Genomic DNA, 19,338 nt, shown 5'->3' with positions numbered 1-19,338 from the left:
TCTGTGGATAGGTCTGCTGCAAACCTGATCTGCCTTCCCTTGTTGGTTAGGGACTTTTTTTCCCTTGCTGCTTTCATGAGTCTATGCTTGCCTGAGTATTTTGTGAATTTGACTATGATATGCCTTGTTGATGGTCAGTTTTTGTTGAATCTAATGGGGATACTCTGTGCTTCCTGGATTTTGATGTCTGTGTCTTTCCTGAGGTTAGGAAAGTTTTCCACTATGATTTGCTCATATAACCCTTCTACCCCTATTTCTCTCTCTCACTCCTCTGGGACCCCTATGATTCTGATGTTGTTCCTTTCTATTGAGTCACTGATTTCTCTAATTCTTAAATCGTGCTCTTTTGCCTTAATCTCCCTTTTTTTCTACTTCATTATTCTCTATAAGTTTGTCCTCTATATCGCTGATTCTCTGTTTTGCCTCATCCATCCTTGCTGCCGCTGCATCCATCCATGATTGCAGCTCAGTTATAGCATTTTTTTTAAATCATTCTGGCTATTTTTTACTTCTATTTTCAGCTCCAGCTAGTATTCATATTATCGTAATTCTAAATTCCAGTTCAGACATCTTGTTTGTATCTGTGTTGGTTAAATACCTGGCTGTCATTTCTTCATGCTCTTTCCTTTGGGGTGAATTCCTTCATTTTGTCGTTTTGAATGGAGGAAAGGAATTGAGGTAGAAAAATTGAAGTTAAAAAAATTAAAATTAAAAAAATATTAAAATTAAAAATTAAAAACACAAACGTAAAATCGAATAGATGATGCTAGATCCTAGGTGTGTTTTGGTCTTGGTGTTAAAAGTGGTGTGACAGATTAGAGGGGAAAAAAGGAGGGTGGGGGGGTGAAGAAAAAAAGGAAATTATGTGAGAATTCGCAAAAATGAATACGGTGAAGTAGACTAAAATGAGATTATGAGGTAAAATAAAATTTGAATAAATATATACAAAGTAAAGAATATAGTAGAAAAAAATTAAAAATATTTTTAATAAAAATTAAAAATAAATATGAATTTTTCTTTTTCTGTATTTAAGAAAAAGGGAAAGAAACAAAAAAGAGAAAAAGGATTTAAAAAAAAGAAATCGTTTGAAAATTTGAAAAAAGTGAATACACTGTAGTAGACTAAAGTAAAATGATGGAAGTAAATAGAATTTGAAAAAATTTACATAAATGCAAAACTATAGTATTATATTTTTTCAGTATTCAATATAATATTGTATTTTTTCACTTTCCAGCACTTGAAAAAGTGCCACTTCCTTCTGATGAGAAATTACTGTCATTTGAATTGTTTTTATTGTATACATAAGGTGTCATTTGTCTTTTGTTTATTTCAAGAATTTTACTTTTTACACTATGAGTTATGATATACCTTGGTGTCTATTTCTTAGGGATTTTCCACATTTAAAGAGAGATTTCACCTCTTTGAATAGATAGATTTAAATTTTGTCAAATTTGGGAAATTGTAAGCCATTATTTCTTCAAATAGACTTTCAGTCCCACTCTCTTTTTTTCCCCTAGGACTCTGATAACATGAATGATAGATCTTTTGTTCTAGTCCCATAAGCCCCTGAGGCTGTTTAATTCCCCCTTGCCAGCCTATTTTACCCTCTCTTGTTCAGATAGGCTAATTCCCATAGTTTTTCCCTTCAAGTTCACAGATTTTTCTTCTGTCCTCTCCATTCTGCTATTCATTCCTTTCATTGAGTTGTTTGGGGTTTTTGGCCATTATGTGTTTCTTCCATTCTAAAATTTCGACATGGTTCTTCTTTGTATCTTTCTTTCTTTTCTGAGACTTTCTGTTTTTTATCAAAACTCTATTTTTATCATTTGTTTCAGGTGTGTTTGTAATTGGTGATTGAAGCACTTTTATAATAGATTCATTAAAATTGCTTTCAGATAATTCTACCTTCTTATCTCATTCTTAGTGTCTGTTAGTTGTATTTTCTCATCATGTTGAGACTTTTTTCTTTTTTCATTTTTTTAAAATTTACATCCAAGTTAGCCTCTAGTGCTATAATGATTTCAGTTGTCAATTGCAATGATTCGTCCCCTGTGTATAACACCCAGTGCTCATCCCAACAAGTGTCCTTCCTAAAGCCCCTTACCCATTTAGTCCATCCCCCCAGCCACAACCCCTCCAGCAACCCTGTTTGTTCTCAGTATTTAAGAGTCTCTTATGTTTTCTTCCCCTCCTTGTTTTTATGTTATTTTTGATGCCCTTCCCTTTTGTTCATCTGTTGTGTGTCTTAAGTTCCTCATATGAGTGAAGTCATATGATATTTGTCTTTCTCTGGCTGACTAATTTCACTTATCATAATACCCTGTAGTTCCATTAATATAGTTGCAAATGGCAAAATTTCATTCTTTTTGATCACTGAGTAATACCCCATTGTGTATATATACCACATGTTCTTTATCCATTCATCCATTGATGGACATTTGGGCTCTTTCCATACTTTGGCTATTGTTGTTAGGGCTACTATAAACATTAGGGTGCATGTGTCCCTTCGAAACAGCATACCTATATCCCTTGGATAAATACCTAGTAGTGTAATTGCTGAGTCATATAGTAGTTCTATTTTTAATTTTTTGAGGAACCTCCATACTGTTTTCCAGAGTGGCTCACCAGTTTGCATTCCTACCAGCAGTGCAAAATAGATCCTCTTTCTCTGCATCTTTGCCAACATCTGTTGTGGGCTGAGTTGTTAATGTTAGCCATTCTGACAGGTGTCAGGTGGTATCTCATTGTGGTTTTGATTTATATTTCCCTGATGATGAGTGATGTTGAGCCTTTTTTCATATATCAGTTAGCCATCTGGATGTCTTCTTTGGAGAAATGTCTATTCATGTCTTTTGCCCATTTCTTCACTGGATTGTTTGTTTTTTGGGTGTTGAGTTTGATAAGTTATAGATTTTGGATACTAACCCATTATCTGATATGTCGTTTGCAAATATCTTCTCCCATTCTGTTGGTTGCCTTTTAGTTTTGCTGATTGTTTCTTTTGCTGTGAAGAGGCTTTTTATTTTGATGAGGTCCCAATAGTTCATTTTTTCTTTTATTTCCCTTGCCTCTGGATATGTGTTGAGTAAGAAGTTGCTGCAGCCGAGGTCAAGGAGGTGATTCCCTGCTTTCTCCTCGAGGATTTTGATGGCCTCCTGTCTTACACTTAGGTCTTTCATCCATTTTGAGTTTATTTTTGTGTATGGTGTCAGTAAATGATCCAGGTTCATTTTTCTGCATGTCACTGTCCAGTTTTCCCAGCACGATTGCTGAAGAGACTGTCTTTATTCTATTGGATTTTCTTTCCTGCTTTGTCAATGATTAAATGGCCATATATTTGTGAGTCCATTTCTGGGTTCTCTAATCTATTCCAGTGATCTGAGTGTCTGGTTTTGTACGATTTCCATACTGTCTTGATGATTACAGCTTTGTAATACAGCTTGAAGTCCAGAATTGTGATGCCTCCAGTTTTGGTTTTCTTTTTCAGGATATCTTTGGTTATTCGGCGTCTTTTCTCATTCCATACAAATTTTAGGATTGTTTTTTCTAGCTCTATGAAGAATGCTGGTGTTATTTTGATAAGCATTTCCTTGAATATGTAGATTGCTTTGGGTGGTATCGATATTTTAATAATGTTTGTTCTTGCAATCCAGGAGTAAGGAATATTTTTCCATTTTTTTGTGTCTTCAGTTTCTTTCATAAACTTTTTATACTTCTCAGTGTATAGATTTTTCACCTCTTTGGTTAGATTTATTCCTAGGTATTTTATGGTTTTTGGTGCAACTGTAAGTGGGATAGATTCCTTGATTTCTCTTGCTGTCACTTCATTATTGGTGTATAGGAATACAACTGATTTCTGTGCATTGATTTTATATCCTGCAACTTTGATGAATTCATGGATCAGTTCTAGCAGTTTTTTGGTGGAGTCTTTTGGGTTTTCCATATAGAGTATCATGTCATCTGCGAAGAGTAAAAAGTTTGACTTCCTCCTTGCCAATTTGGATGCCTTTTACTCCTTTGTGTTGTCTGATTGTTGAGGCTAAGACTTTTAATACTATATTGAGTAACAGTGGCGAGAGTAGACATCTCTGTCATGTTCCTGACCTTATGGGTAAGCTCTTAGTTTTTCCCAAATGAGAATGATATTGATGGTGGGTCTTTCACATATGGCTTTTTATGATCTTGAGGTATGATCCTCTTATCCCTACATTCTTGAGGGTTTTTATCATGAAACGATGCTGTATTTTTTCAAGTGCTTTCTCTGCATCTATAGAGAGGATCATGTGGTTCTTGTCCTTTCTTTTATTAATGTGATATATCACATTTGATTGTTTTGTGAATATTGAACCAGCCCTGCATCCTGGGTATATATCCCACTTGGTCATGATGAATAATTCTTTTAATGTATTGTTGTATCTGGTTGGTCAGTTTCCTGTTGAGTAATTTCACATCAGTGTTCATCAGGGAAATTGGTCTGGGGTTCTCCTTTTTTAGTGGGGTCTTGGTCTGGTTTTGAAATCAAGGTAATGCTGACTTCCTAGAATGAGTTTGTGAAGGAACCAGCCGAATGAAGTCTCATTCAGCACTGCCATGAGGATAAAGATCCTCTTTTGGAAACCACTGCAAGGCAGTGGACCATCGTCAAACCACATGCTGCTATTGCTCTTACTGTCCTCTTTAGTTCTGACTCTTGGGGAAGCCTGGAAATGGGAGACATATGTAAAATATAGACAAGATCCCATGGGTAATATGTGTATGTGGAGTGATTGGGGCCCTTATACTAATCATGGGATGAGGGGACTTTACCAGAGGAAATTGAAAGGGGGTTTTCAATCACCTTGTATTGGGTTCATTTATAATCAGAAATATTATTCTGTAAGTCATCTTACTAGTACTAGATATACTGCATGGAAAGTTCCTTGGAAATTAGTCAAAGATATGTTTAGATGTTGCCCCTGGCCAAGATATTGCAATGCATTGTGTCCTAAGTTTATGACTAATCCTAAAGGTTGCCATTGTGAAGTGTACAATGGATTAGAAGACAACCTGTACCCTAATGTGTATAAATAAATTGCAAAACTCTGACTGCGTCAATATGAACACAACAACATTGTAAAGCTTCTTAAAAAAGTTATCATGACCCTGAGAACCTGGTGAACTTTACACGAGAATTGTAATAAGATAAATGACCCTGTTTGTGACATTGTTAAAGATTTCTTTTCATTGTATCTACCTTATGTAAACTGAGGAAATAACCTTTGAGGAACTTTCTGTGAACTTTGTACCTTCCCCTTTCCCTGGAAATAATCATGTTAGACTATATATGTCGGTGCACTCATGTCTGCCTCATGCCTATCATGTAGAATTAGTCATCCCCCACCTGTTAAGACTCCGGTCCCCAAGTGATAAATAACTCCTTCGCTACCTGCAATAAAGGCTGATGTGCAGAAACTGAAGTGTGACTTCTTTCGCCGACGTCCACCCATCCCAACAGGACCCTGACTGCTGGAGCAGGTCTCCGGCAAGTTTGGAAGCTTTCCTTACATTTCTAATTTTTGGAACAGCTTCAAAAGAATAGGTGTTAACTCTTCTTTAAATGTTTGGTAGAATTCCCCTGGAAAGTTGCCCAGCCCTGGACTCTTGGGTTTTTTTTGGGAGATTTTTGATTACGAATTCTATTTCTTTACTGGTTATAGGAGATTTCTTTTGTAAAAAGTGATTTTAGATTAAATCCCTGGCATTTGGGGTATAGGTTATTAAATTCTGGATCTTATTCAAGTCTTTTTTAGCTACCTCCTCTGAGTGCACCACTGAAGGAAAGGGAATAATGCATTGCTTGCTTACTGCCAGGTAGGGCTGGAAGCCCAGGATTCCCCCATCTCTATTCACACACTGGGAGAAGAGGAGCACCTCATTGCTGGTGGACTGGCAGGGAGTCAGCATTCTTCTGATCCCACCTTGTCTGAGAGGGAGAGGGATGCCTTATTACTGCTCCCCGATGGCCTTCGTCAACATGAGGGGGGAGCTCATTACCACCAGGCAGAGTACCACTTACTCTCCACTTAGTCTTCTCTTATCCCACGTCAGCCAGAAGGAGTGAGCACCACATTCCACATAGATTAGGTCAGAGTCCAGGCTCCCCACTTGGTCTTTGCTGATGAAAGTGGGGCTGCAGTCTTCCTGTGATGTTTGTCTGGAATAGAGCAGCTGTTGTCTAGAAGTTCTGTGCTTTGCTAGGCTGTCCCTCTTCTGGAGCTTTGGCTAGACAAAGCAGGCTTTTGTTGAGTCTTTTCTTTTTGGGTCTTGCCCATTGATTGACATTTCTGGCTTGTTGACTTCTCCAGCATCCAGTCTGGGATATATGAAATAAACCAGCACCACCCTCAAACACACCAAACTCAGGTAACTTACCTCTGTGTTGTTTGTTGAATCCTGAGGTCCCTGGCCAGCCACTTTTTCTCTCCAACTTTTAAAATCTTATGTTTATTTTATATATAATGTCCAGCATTTTTAGTTGTATTTAGTGAGAGGATTGGGAAGAGATGTGTCTACCCCATCTTGTCTTAACGTGGAAATTCCCATTATTTCACCTAGTACTTGGAACCACATTTTATCTTTTTTTCTTTAATTTTAATTTTAGTTAACATTCTGACAGCAAGCGGGACTTGACATCTGGAAGGTTATAAGCTAACAGCTCTGCTCAGAGAACGGGAAGCTGGAGGACAATGGGAGAGTTGTTGAGCCCTGGACAACAGAGCTCAGCTTGGTGGGAAACAAAGCTGCTCGACAGTGCCATCTCCCTCGCCCATCCCCCAACCAAAATCACAAAGGGAACCAGTTCTTGCCAGGGAACTTGCTTGCACCGCACAAACACCCAACGCTGTGCTTCTGCAGATCCATCCCTCTGGCGGGTCTGAATCCCTTCTGGTGCCACAGGGCCCCTCCCAAAGCAGATCTCTGAAGGAAAAGCAAGCTGAGCCTGCTCCTCCCACCCCTGTGCACCTTGCTGATCCACCCCAGCTAATATGCCAGCTCCCCAGCACCACAAGCCTGGCAGTGTGCAAGTAGCCCAGATGGGCCACGCCACCCCACAGTGAATCCCGCCCCTAGGAGAGGGGAAGAGAAGGCACACACCAGTCGGACTGTGGCCCCAGCAGTGGGCTGGGGGCAGACATCAGGTCTGAGGGTGGCCCCGCCCACCAACACAAGTTATTTAAGACAGCACAGGGGAAGTGTCCCGCAGTCCTGCACCACTCCAGGGACTATCCAAAATGATGAAACCAAAGAATTCCCCTCAGAAAAACGTCCAGGAAATAACAACAACTAACAAACTGATCAAAAATGATTTAAACAATATAACAGAAAGCAAATTTAGAATAATAGTCATAAAGTTAATCGCTGGGCTTGAAAAAAGTATAAAGGAGAGCAGAGAATCTCTTGCTACAGAGATCAAGGGACTAAGGAACAGCCAGGAGGAGCTAAAAAGTGCTATCAATGAAGTGAAAAATAAAATGGAGACAACTACAGTTCGGATTGAAGAGGCAGAGGAGAGAATAGGTGAACTAGAAGATAAAATTATGGAAAAAGAAGAAGCTGAGAAAAAGATAAAAATATCCAGGAGTATGAGGGGAAAATTAGAGAACTAGGTGACACACTAAAGAGAAACAATATATGCATAATTGGTATTCCAGAGGAGAAAGAGAGCGGGAAAGGTGCTGAAGGTGTACTTGAAGAAATAATAGCTGAGAACTTCCCTGATCTGGGGAAGGAAAAAGGCATTGAAAACCAAGAGGCACAGAAAACCCCTTTTAGACGTAACTTGAATCGATCTTCTGCACAACATATCATAGTGAAACTGGCAAAATGCAAGGATAAAGAGAAAATTCTGAAAGCAGCTAGAGATAAACGTGCTCTAACATATAAAGGGGGAGACTCATGACCGATCTCTCTACTTAAACTTGGCAGGCCAGAAAGGAATGGCAAGAGATCTTCAATGTGGTGAACAGAAAAAATATGCAGCCAAGAATCCTTTATCCAGCAAGTCTGTCATTTAGAATAGAAGGAGAGATAAAGGTCTTCCCAAACAAACAAAAACTGAAGGAATTCGTCACCACTAAACCAGCCCTACAAGAGATCCTAAGGGGGATCCTGTGAGACAAAGTACCAGAGACATCGCTACAAGCATGAAACCTACGGACATCACAATGACTCTAAACCCATATCTTTCTATAATAACACTGAATGTAAATGGAATAAATGCGCCAACCAAAAGACATAGGGTATCAGAATGGATAAAAAAACAAGACCCATCTATTTGCTGTCTACAAGAGACTCATGTTAGACCTGAGGACACCTTCAGATTGAGAGTAAGGGGATGGAGAACTATTTATCATGCCACTGGAAGTCAAAAGAAAGCTGGATTAGCCATACTCATATCAGACAAACTAGACTTTAAATTAAAGGCTGTAACAAGAGATGAAGAAGGGCATTATATAATCATCACGGTCTATCCATCAGGAAGAGCTAACAATTATAAACGTCAATGCACCGAATACAGGAGCCCCAAAATATATAAAACAATTACTCACAAACGTAAGCAACCTTATTGATAAGAATGTGATAATTGCAGGGGACTTTAACACTCCACTTACAGAAATGGATAGATCATCTAGACATGCGGTCAGTAAAAAAACAAGGGCCCTTTTTTTTAGCAACATGGATGGAAATGGAGAGTGATACTAACTGAAATAAGCCATACAGAGAAAGACAGATACCATATGGTTTCACTCTTATATGGATCCTGAGAAACTTAACAGAAACCCATGGGGGAGGGGAAGGAAAAAAAAGAGATTAGAGTGGAAGAGAGCCAAAGCATAAGAGACTCTTAAAAACTGAGAACAAACTGAGGGTTGATGGGGGGTGGGAGGGAGGGGAGGGTGGGTGATGGGTATTGAGGAGGGCACCTTTTGTGATGAGCACTGGGTGTTGTATGGAAACCAATTTGACAATAAACTTCATATATTGAAAAAGAAAGAAAGAAAGAAAGAAACAAGGGCCCTGCATGATACATTGGATCAGATGGACTTGACAGATATATTTAGAACTCTGCATCCCAAAGCAACAGAATATACTTTCTCCTCGAGTGCACATGGAACATTCTCCAAGATAGATCACATACTGGGTCACAAAACAGCCCTTCATAAGTATACAAGAATTGAAATCATACCATGCATACTTTCAGACCACAATGCTATGAAGCTTGAAATCAGCCACAGGAAAAAGTCTGGAAAACCTCCAAAAGCATGGAGGTTAAAGAACACCCTACTAAAGAATGAATGGGTCAACAAGGCAATTAGAGAAGAAATTAAAAAATATATGGAAACAAATGAAAATGAAAATACAACAATCCAAACGCTTTGGGATGTAGCAAAGGCAGTCCTGAGAGGAAAATCCATTGCAATCCAGGCCTATCTCAAGAAACAAGAAAAAACCCCAAATACAAAATCTAACAGCACACCTAAAGGAAATAGAAGCAGAACAGCAAAGACACCCAAAACCCGCAGAAGAAGAGAAATAATAAAGATCAGGGAAGAAATAAATAATATAGAATCTAAAAAAAACTGTAGAGCAGATCAACAAAACCAAGAGTTGGTTTTTTGAAAAAATAAACAAAATTGATAAACCTCTAGCCAGGCTTCTCAAAAAGAAAAGGGAGATGACCCAAATAGATAAAATCATGAATGAAAATGGAATTATTACAAACAACCCCTCAGAGATACAAGCAATTATCAGGGAACACTATGAAAAATTATATGCCAACAAACTGGACAACCTGGAAGAAATGGACAAATTCCTAAACACCCACACCCTTCCAAAACTCAACCAGGAGGAAATAGAAAGCTTGAACAGACCCATAACCAGCGAAGAAATTGAATCAGTCATCAAAAATCTCCCAACAAATAAGAGTCCAGGACCAGATGGCTTCCCAGGGGAGTTCTACCAGACGTTTAAAGCTATCCTTCTCAAGCTATTCCAAAAAATAGAAAGGGAAGGAAAACTTCCAGACTCATTCTATGAAGCCAGGATTACTTTGATTCCTAAACCAGACAGATACCCAGTAAAAAAAGAGAACTACAGGCCAATATCCCTGATGAATATGGATGCAAAAATTCTCAATAAGATAGTAGCAAATAGAATTCAGCAGCATATAAAAAGAATTATTGACCATGATCAAGTGGGATTCATTCCTGGGCTGCAGGGCTGGTTCAACCTTCGCAAATCAATTAACGTGATACATCACATTAATAAAAGAAAAGAGGGGCGCCTGGGTGGCGCAGTCGGTTAAGCGTCCGACTTCAGCCAGGTCACGATCTCGCGGTCCGTGAGTTCGAGTCCCGCGTCGGGCTCTGGGCTGATGGCTCAGAGCCTGGAGCCTGTTTCCAATTCTGTGTCTCCCTCTCTCTCTGACCCTTCCTGGTTCATGCTTTGTCTCTCTCTGTCCCAAAAATAAATAAACGTTGAAAAAAAAATAAAAAATAAATAAAAGAAAAGAACCATATGATCCTGTCAATCAATGCAGAAAAGGCATTTGACAAAATTCAGCACCCTTTCTTAATAAAAAAAACCCTTCAGAAAGTCGGGATAGAAGGAACATACTTAAACATCATCAAAGCCATTTATGAAAAGCCCACAGCTAACATCATCCTCAACGGGGAAAAACTGAGAGCTTTTTCCCTGAGATCAGGAACACGACAGGGATGCCCACTCTCACCACTGTTGTTTAACATAGTGCTGGAAGTCCTAGCATCAGCAATCAGACAACAAAAGGAAATCAAAGGCATCAAAATTGGCAAAGATGAAGTCAAGCTTTCGCTTTTTGCAGATGACATGATATTATACATGGAAAATCCGATAGACTCCACCAGAAGTCTGCTAGAACTGATACATGAATTCAGCAAAGTTGCAGGATACAAAATCAATGTACAGAAATCAGTTGCATTCTTATATACTAATAATGAAGCAACAGAAAGACAAATAAAGAAACTGATCCCATTCACAATTACATCAAGAAGCATAAAATACCTAGGAATAAATCTAACCAAAGATGTAAAAGATCTGTATGCTGAAAACTATAGAAAGCTTATGAAGGAAATTGAAGAAGATATAAAGAAATGGAAAAACATTCCATGCTCTTGGGTTGGAAGAATATTGTTAAAATGTCAATACTACCCAAAGCTATCTACACATTCAATGCAATCCCAGTCAAAATTGCACAAGCATTCTTCTCAAAGCTAGCACAAGCAATGCTAAAATTCATATGGAACCACAAAAGGCCCCAAATAGCCAAAGGAATTTTGAAGAAGACCAAAGCAGGAGGCATCGCAATCCCAGACTTTAGCCTCTACTACAAAGCTATAATCATCAAGACAGCATGGTACTGGCACAAAAAGAGACACATAGACCAATGGAATAGAATAGAAACCCCAGAACTAGACCCACAAACGTATGGCCAACTCATCTTTGACAAAGCAGGAAAAAACATCCAGTGGAAAAAAGACAGTCTCTTTAACAAATGGTGCTGGGAGAACTGGACAGCAACATGCAGAATATTGAAACTAGACCACTTTGTCACACCATTCACAAAAATAAACTCAAAATGGACAAAGGACCTGAATGTGAGACAGGAAACCATCAAAACCTTAGAGGAGAAAGCAGGAAAAGACCTCTGACCTCAGCCATACCAATTTCTTACTTGACACATCCCCAAAGGCAAGGGAATTAAAAGCAAAAATGAACTACTGGGACCTTATGAAGATAAAAAGCTTCTGCACAGCAAAGGAAACAACCAACAAAACTAAAAGGCAACCAACGGAATGGGAAAAAATATTTGCAAATGACATATCGGACAAAAGGCTAATATCCAAAATCTGTAAAGAGCTCACCAAACTCCACACCTGAAAAACAAATAACCCAGTGAAGAAATGGGCAGAAAACATGAATAAACACTTCTCTAAAGAAGACATCCGGATGGCCAACAGGCACATGAAAAGATGCTCAACGTCGCTCCTCATCAGGGAAATACAAATCAAAACCACACTCAGGTATCACCTCACACCAGTCAGAGTGGCCAAAATGAACAAATCAGGAGACTCTAGATGCTGGCGAGGATGTGGAGAAATGGGAACCCTCTTGCACTGTTGGTGGGAATGCAAATTGGTGCAGCCGCTCTGGAAAGCAGTGTGGAGGTTCCTCAGAAAATTAAAAATAGACCTACCCTATGACCCAGCAACAGCACTGCTAGGAATTACCCAAGGGATACAGGAGTACTGATGCATAGGGGCACTGGCACCCCAATGTTTATAGCAGCACTCTCAACAATAGCCAAATTATGGAAAGAGCCGAAATGTCCATCAACTGATGAATGGATAAAAAAATTGTGGTTTACATACACTATGGAGTACTACGTGGCAATGAGAAAGAATGAAATATGGCCCTTTGTAGCAACATGGATGTAACTGGAGAGTGTGATGCTAAGTGAAATAAGCCATACAGAGAAAGACAGATACCATATGGTTTCACTCTTATGTGGATCCTGAGAAACTTAACAGAAACCCATGGGGGAGGGGAAGGAAAAAAAAAAACCCAAGAGGTTAGAGTGGAAGAGAGCCAAAGCGTAAGAGACTCTTAAAAACTGAGAACAAACTGAGGGTTGATGGGGGGTGGGAGGGAGGGGAGGGTGGGTGATGGGTATTGAGGAGGGCACCTTTTGGGATGAGCACTGGGTGTTGTATGGAAACCAATAGGACAATAAACTTCATATATTGAAAACAAAACTACATTAGTCTCTTAATATAGAAAGGAAAAAGTAGAGATGCAAACTAAAGTTACAATGATACTAGCTTTTATACTCATCCATGTATTTCTTTTTACCAGAAATCTTTATTTCTTCATAAGACTTTGAGTTACTTTCCATTGCCTTTTAATTTAAACCTGAACAACTGCCTTCATTGCAGGGCTGGTCTAGAAGTAACAATGTTCCAAGATTTGGCATATCTGGGAATGTCTTAATTTATCCCTCGTTTCTTGGGGAGGGGGGAGAATCCCTCCCTCCGTCCTCCCTCCCTCCCTTGCATCCTTCCTTCCTTTTCTCCCTCCCTCTATTTCTCCTGCTCTCCCTCCTTTTCTTCCTTCTTCGCTCCCTCCTTTTCTCCTTCCTTCCTTCCTTCCCTCCCTCCCTCCCTCCCTCCCATCCTTTCTTCGATACCATTCTTCCTTCCAAATCCTTTCTTCTGGTCCCTTCCCTTCCGTTCCCTTCCTCCCTTCCCTTCTTCCCCTTCCTTGCCTTCCTCCTTTCCTTTCCTTTCTTTTCCTTTCCTTTCCCCCTTCCCTTTCCTTCCTTGCCTCCCTCCCTACCTTCCTCCCTTTGTCCCTTCCTCCCTTTCCTCCTTCCTTCCCTTCCCTTTCTCTTTCTCTTTCTTTCTGAACTTTTATAAACATATGATGTTACATTAGTTTAAGGTGTGTAATATAATGAATCAACAATCTCTCATTTTTGAAAGACAGTTTTGCCAGAGTAGGACTGTTGGTTGACATATTTTTTCCCCAACATTTTGAATAGATCAACCCACTGTCATTTGGCCTCTGAGTCTGTTGAAGAAGACTGTGCTGATTATCTTATTGAGGTAAATGTCATAAATGCTGTCTTCCTTCAGTAAGGTCATTAACAAGAGTCAGCAGACCTCCTCCAGCTTCCTAAGACTTTTCTGTGAAGTCCATAGCATGAAGGGCTGGGATCACACCAATATCATAAAAATGCTCCAGGTGACTGACAGTACAGAAACACTCTTCCTCATCTCAGAGTACATTAGTGGGGGTGACATATTTGGTTATTTATGGCTGCATGACAGAGAAAGAGTCTCAAGGCAAATTATAGCAGCTAGTATGCACTGTGCAGTACTGCCAGTGTCATCAGCCTTCAGGGACCTGAAGCTGGAGAGCCTACTTTTTGGTGTTAACCTGATCATAAAAATTGTAGACTTTGGCCTCAGCAATGAGTTCACCATCATCCATAAGCTGAACGTCTACTGTGGCAGACCCCACCCCCCAACTTATGCTGCCTCAGAACTCTTCTGGCCCTGTGATGGATGTGTGGATCCTGGGAACCAGTCTGTCACCATGGTCACTGGTGCCCCTGCCTTTTGTGGGAGAGGACTTTTGGCAGCTATGGAAGCAGATCCTGAGGAGACAATACCATATCCAAAATTCTTCCCTCTTGAATGTGAAAACCTCTTGAGAAAACTGATGGTCCTCAACCCCAGTGACAGAAGAATGTTAGAAGATATGAGAGATCCATAATGTGGTGCAGGAGAAGGAACTCAGGCCTTACAATGAGCCACTCCATGACACCAAGGACCCTCAGGTGACTCAGGTGATGATGAACATGGGCTATGTGTGGGACTAGATCTAGGACCCATCAACAGCCTGGAAGTATGACAGTGGGACGGCCATCTCCTTGATTTTGAGTTCTGAAAAACCCAAGATGGAGGACCATGCCATCACAGCAAGGGCCTCCCCTTCTGCTGACTCCATCAACTGCAATCCTACCCAAACCCAGGAGGCTCAGCAGGTGTCAGAGGCAGTAGAAAATGCTGCCGGCATGAGCCAGCTATACCTGCCTGGTTGTTCAGTAAAGAAACACAGAGGCCTGAAGGGGACCAGGAGACAGAGCAGAAGCACATAGTGCCTGCCATTCCCCACCCAGCCTGAAGTGAAGGAGCCCATCTCCAGCACAGCATCTCAGTGTGGCCCTGGAGCATCCTCTGCCTCCAGTTCAGCCCCCAGTGTGGCCCTGGTACCTCCTACACCCAAGGCACTAGCAGCAGTAATAAAGCCTTGGAGTGTGTTCTCAAAAGGAAACTCCTCCACACCAGGCAGCTTGATGGTATGACCCCACCCTCCTCCTTTGGCCAGAGCCAAGGCTGGCATGGAGTGACCATCATGTTCCTCATATCTTATTCTAAGACACTTGTGTTTTAGGCTGCCAAGCAAGAACCAGAATGGCAAACAAAATAAAGTCAGTTTAATCTCTCATGGGGGATGGCCAAGGCAGGGATCAAATACTGGGGAGGTCGAGCCATACTCTATACATTTTAAATGGAAAGAAAAAAAGATGCTGAGCTTCAGGGAGTCTGGCGACATGGTACAGGAGATTGGTCAGAGGCTGGAAGTGGTACAAGAAGACGCTGGGTGTGTAAGGGCACTTAGACCAGAGAACTTGGTTCCATGGACAGAGAGGCTTTCAAACTGCTCTGGAGTTCTCTGCATGGGATTCAAATCAAGAGGCTATCCCACATCTATGGCCTACAAGAGGAGAGGTCGCTCTAGTTGCAGGTTCACCCCTCTGTCCCCGTCATGACTGGGTTTTTCTTGGAACACTACTCCCCTCCCCTTCTCTTCTCTGTCTTTTCTTCCATGTTTAGAAAAGGAGGGGGGAGTTCTACCAAATCCTGTAATAAAAGTTCCAGAAAGATGTATCACAGATACTGTTTTGCATCCTTGCATTGGGACTGCACACGCCCCACTGGGAGGAGCGTGTAGTGATGTAGTACTTGGGAAGTCACCAGAACAATTAAATGGAAAAATGACTTAAGGGAATTATCACGAGAGGATTGCAGGGCAGAAATGCAGAGATTGTGTATTACCTTCCTACACTAACATTGTCCAACATTTTCAGAAGGACCAAGGGGAGCATTTGGGTCCTGTGCCTATGGTAATTGTAACCAAGAGTTCACAGCAGGGAACAAAGTCTCATGAACCAACCTGCGTGGGAGTCATAAGTGGTGTGGGGGTGGGCCCCAAAGTGGCTTAGGGGTCACCGAAGCTTGCAACTGAGTTTCCTGACTGTAATGCAGTAGTTGGATCTCTCCACTGTGATGGTTCTTGCTTTTTATAACAGTTTCATGGAGCAGTCCTTCTAAGAGGCCTGAGGTATTGTTTATCCAATTCAAAGTTCAAAGGGGCACTCCATGAGGATCCAGACTTTCTGGGGGATTTATGGTAGGAGATAGCAGCCTGGAGGGATATGTAGGGGATGCCAGAAAGGTGGCTATTAAAGCCTGGTTTCCATAAAACAGCTATTTACATTTTTTGGCAGTGAATTTGTGGTTTCAGATAGCTATCAGGGAGCTACCCTGTGGGCTTCTAAGAAACATGAGGAATCTCCAAGAGGTCCCCTGCTTTGGTGACACCCAGCTGCACTGTGTGCACAGTCTTTCAACATGCTGTGACCCTGCCCAGGGATGGTCCTTGCATCTGACCAGAGAAGATGCTCCATACACCCTTAGAGCAGGGCCAGGAGAAGCAAGAAAAAGTACTAGTGACAGGGTGGGGATCTTGTGGCTCCCCCCCCCCCCACAGTGTTGGTTTTCTTTATGATGACAATTCAATGTGTGGTCAACCAGTTTTGCTCTCCTTAGAATCCATCCATGGCTCTTCTCCCCTTCAGGGCAAGTCCCAGTCATTTAGTGGGCTTTTAGGACTCTCCTACCTGTCCCCATGAAGATCTTTTCACCATCACCCTGCACTTGCACACACTGAATCATTCAATTTCCCACAGATACATTGCCTATGTGGCTTCCTCTCTGAGAAGCCCATATGCTGGACATTCAGCCAAATGACATTGCCACCCCCCCCCCCAAGATAAACCACACATAGATCCCACCTGAAGAATTCACGGGCCAGTTGGGAAGACAAGGCAGGGACATAACTACAGTACAGTCACCTGTTCATAGGTGCAAGGGGAGGGATATTCAAAGCACAGCACATGTTCATCTGCTGCTGGAGGTATCAGGGTGGCTTCCTGAAGGAGGTGGTGGGCCCCAGGTGTATGGGTTTGACACAAGAAGTGGAGAAGGGGCATTCCAGACAGAAGGAAGCTGGAGTGTTAGGTTAATCGGATCAGAGATAGAGAGAGTAGGGAGGGAGGGATTGGACTAGCACCCTTTGTGTACAGGACCACCCCACTGATGCATTTTGCTATGTGTCTCTAAAAATGAACATCCCACAGCTCAGGGCCTGGAAAACAATCAGCTCTGATGGTGAAGTGCTCTGCTAATAAAACTTTCTCCTTCTGTGAGCTGTGGGCCTGGCTGCTGGGCCAGTGGCTTCTGCTGATATCCCTCATTAGTCAAAGCTCAGTTTCACGGGAAAGGGTTTGGGTTTTGTTCTGAAGAGCAGGGGATCCACTTCTGCCAGGGGTCCGGCAGGGATTGATATAGTCAACTTCTATTGGGCAAGACACATCTGGCTGCTGTGGGCTCTGGGTGGGAGAATGGGAGCCAGAGCCCCTCCCTAGGAGAAGTAGGTCACTGTGGTCATCCAAAAAAAGGAGACCTAGTGTACTGGGAATTTGGGGGTTAGGGAGGGCAAGGCACAAAGGAATGGAGAAGTGGAGAGGATAGGAGAGAAGAGGACTAGAGGGGGAGGACTAGAGGACTAGAGAGAAGAGGAGGGGGTGGCCTGGAGGTCTTAGAAGGTAGTTTCTGCAAAACTGGCCTAGGAAATGACTGTCCAGTGACAGAGGAAGAAAACAATCAAGAACGATTTTTAGATTATTGACTCAAACTGCGAAGACAGTGGTAGTTTTTACTGAGAGTGAAGATGGGTCAGATATAAGATTTGGTGAACAAGACTGAGAGTCCCCTTTGGGACCTAGGAAGTTTAGCAGGCCTCATTAGAAAGCTCATTTCTAAGCTCATTGTATCTCCCCACAGTGCCAAAGCTTCTTCAGAAACATGATTTTTAAGCAGTATGGTAATTATTACATAGTACAATACATACCTGATCATCGTATTGATAAGGCATTTAAATTGCTTCTAATTTTTGGCCATTATACTTAACACCACAGTGAATATTTTGTACATTAATCTTTGTCAGCATATTTGATTATTTTATAATTGTGTATTTTATTTTTTTATTGAAGTATAGTTAACATACAATATTATATGAGTTTCAAATGTACAAAATGTAGTTTAACATTTATATACATGCAAAATTAACACCGTGGTAACACTAGCTACCCTCTGTCACCATACAGAGTTGTTACACATTATAAACTATATTCCCTATTATGTATGTTGCATCCCCACGTCTTATTTTATAACTGGGAGTTTGTACCTTTGTAACTGGAAGATCACCCTTTCCCCATTTTGTCTACCACCATCCTCTCCCCTCTGTCAACTACCAGATTATTCTCTGTGTCTATGAATCAGATTCTGTTTTATTTGTTTCATTTTTTGGAAATTCCACATATAAGTGAAATCATATGGTATGTCTTTCACTGACTTATTCCGCTTGGCATAATGTCCTCCAGATCCACCCATTTGTCAAAAATAGGAAGATTTCATTCTTTTATTATTTTTTATTTTTATTTATTTATTTTTTTGGACAGAGAGAGACAGAGCATGAACGGGGGAGGGACAGAGAGGGAGACACAGAATTGGAAACAGGCTCCAGGCTCTGAGCCATCAGCCCAGAGCCTGACGCGGGGCTCAAACTCACGGACCGCGAGATCGTGACCTGGCTGAAGTAGGACGCTTAACTGACTGCGCCACCCAGGTGCCCCTCATTCTTTTTTAATGTAATACTTCATTGTGTATATGTATATTACATTCTTCTTTATCCATTCATCTATTGATGGACGGGTTGCTTTCATATCTTGGCTATTGTCAATAATGCTGCAATAAACATTGGGAGACATAGATCTCTTGGAAGTAGTATTTCTGTTTTCTTAAAATAATACCGAAGACTGTAATTGATGGATTGGTAGATCTATTTTTAATTTTTTTGAAGAACCATCACACTGTTTTCCACAGTGGCTGCACCAATTTACATTCCCACCAACAGCACATGAGCATTCCCTTTTCCCCATACCCTTGCCAATACTTGCTATTTCTTATCTTTTTTGATAATAGCCATTCTGACAGGTATGAGGTGATATTTCATTGTGCTTTTGATTTGCGTTTCTCTGATGATTAGTGATATTGACCATCTTTTCATGTGCCTGTTGATCATGAGTATGTCTTCTTTGGAAAAATATCTATGCAGGTGCTGTGCTCATTTTTCAATTGGATTGTTTACTTTTTTAATGTTTATTTATGTTTGACAGAGAGAGACAGAGCGTGAGTGGGGGGGAGCAGAGAGAGAGGGAGACACAGAATCTGAAACAGGCTCCAGGATCTGAGCTGTCAGCACAGAGCCTGACACGGGGCTCGAACTCACAGACCGCAAGATCATGACCTGATCAAAGTCGGATGCTCAACCTACTGAGCCACTCAGGCG

General features: G+C 41.2%; 2 protein-coding genes across 11 annotated transcripts in view; one reads left to right on the top strand and one right to left on the bottom strand.

Moving 5' to 3' along the window:
• LOC101081454 (solute carrier family 41 member 3) overlaps nt 1–19,338 on the bottom strand; it is an 837,990-nt gene that overhangs the window by 575,757 nt on the left and 242,895 nt on the right. The gene's annotated exons all lie outside the window — the stretch shown is intronic.
• LOC123383807 (solute carrier family 41 member 3-like) overlaps nt 1–19,338 on the top strand; it is a 134,645-nt gene that overhangs the window by 77,530 nt on the left and 37,777 nt on the right. For 9 of the 10 annotated variants that reach the window (XR_006594038.1, XR_006594034.1, XR_006594037.1 and 6 more), the window contains one exon: nt 13,619–15,533. The exons of the other annotated variant lie outside the window; for it this stretch is intronic. The gene's annotated coding sequence lies outside the window, so the exon portion shown is untranslated. Of the gene's footprint in view, nt 1–13,618; nt 15,534–19,338 lie in introns of those variants that run through there. 10 annotated transcript variants of the gene reach the window in all.

This window comes from Felis catus, chromosome A2 (assembly GCF_018350175.1).
Source record: "Felis catus isolate Fca126 chromosome A2, F.catus_Fca126_mat1.0, whole genome shotgun sequence".
NCBI lineage: Eukaryota > Metazoa > Chordata > Mammalia > Carnivora > Felidae > Felis > Felis catus.
This window is presented reverse-complemented; position numbering and strand designations above follow the sequence as displayed.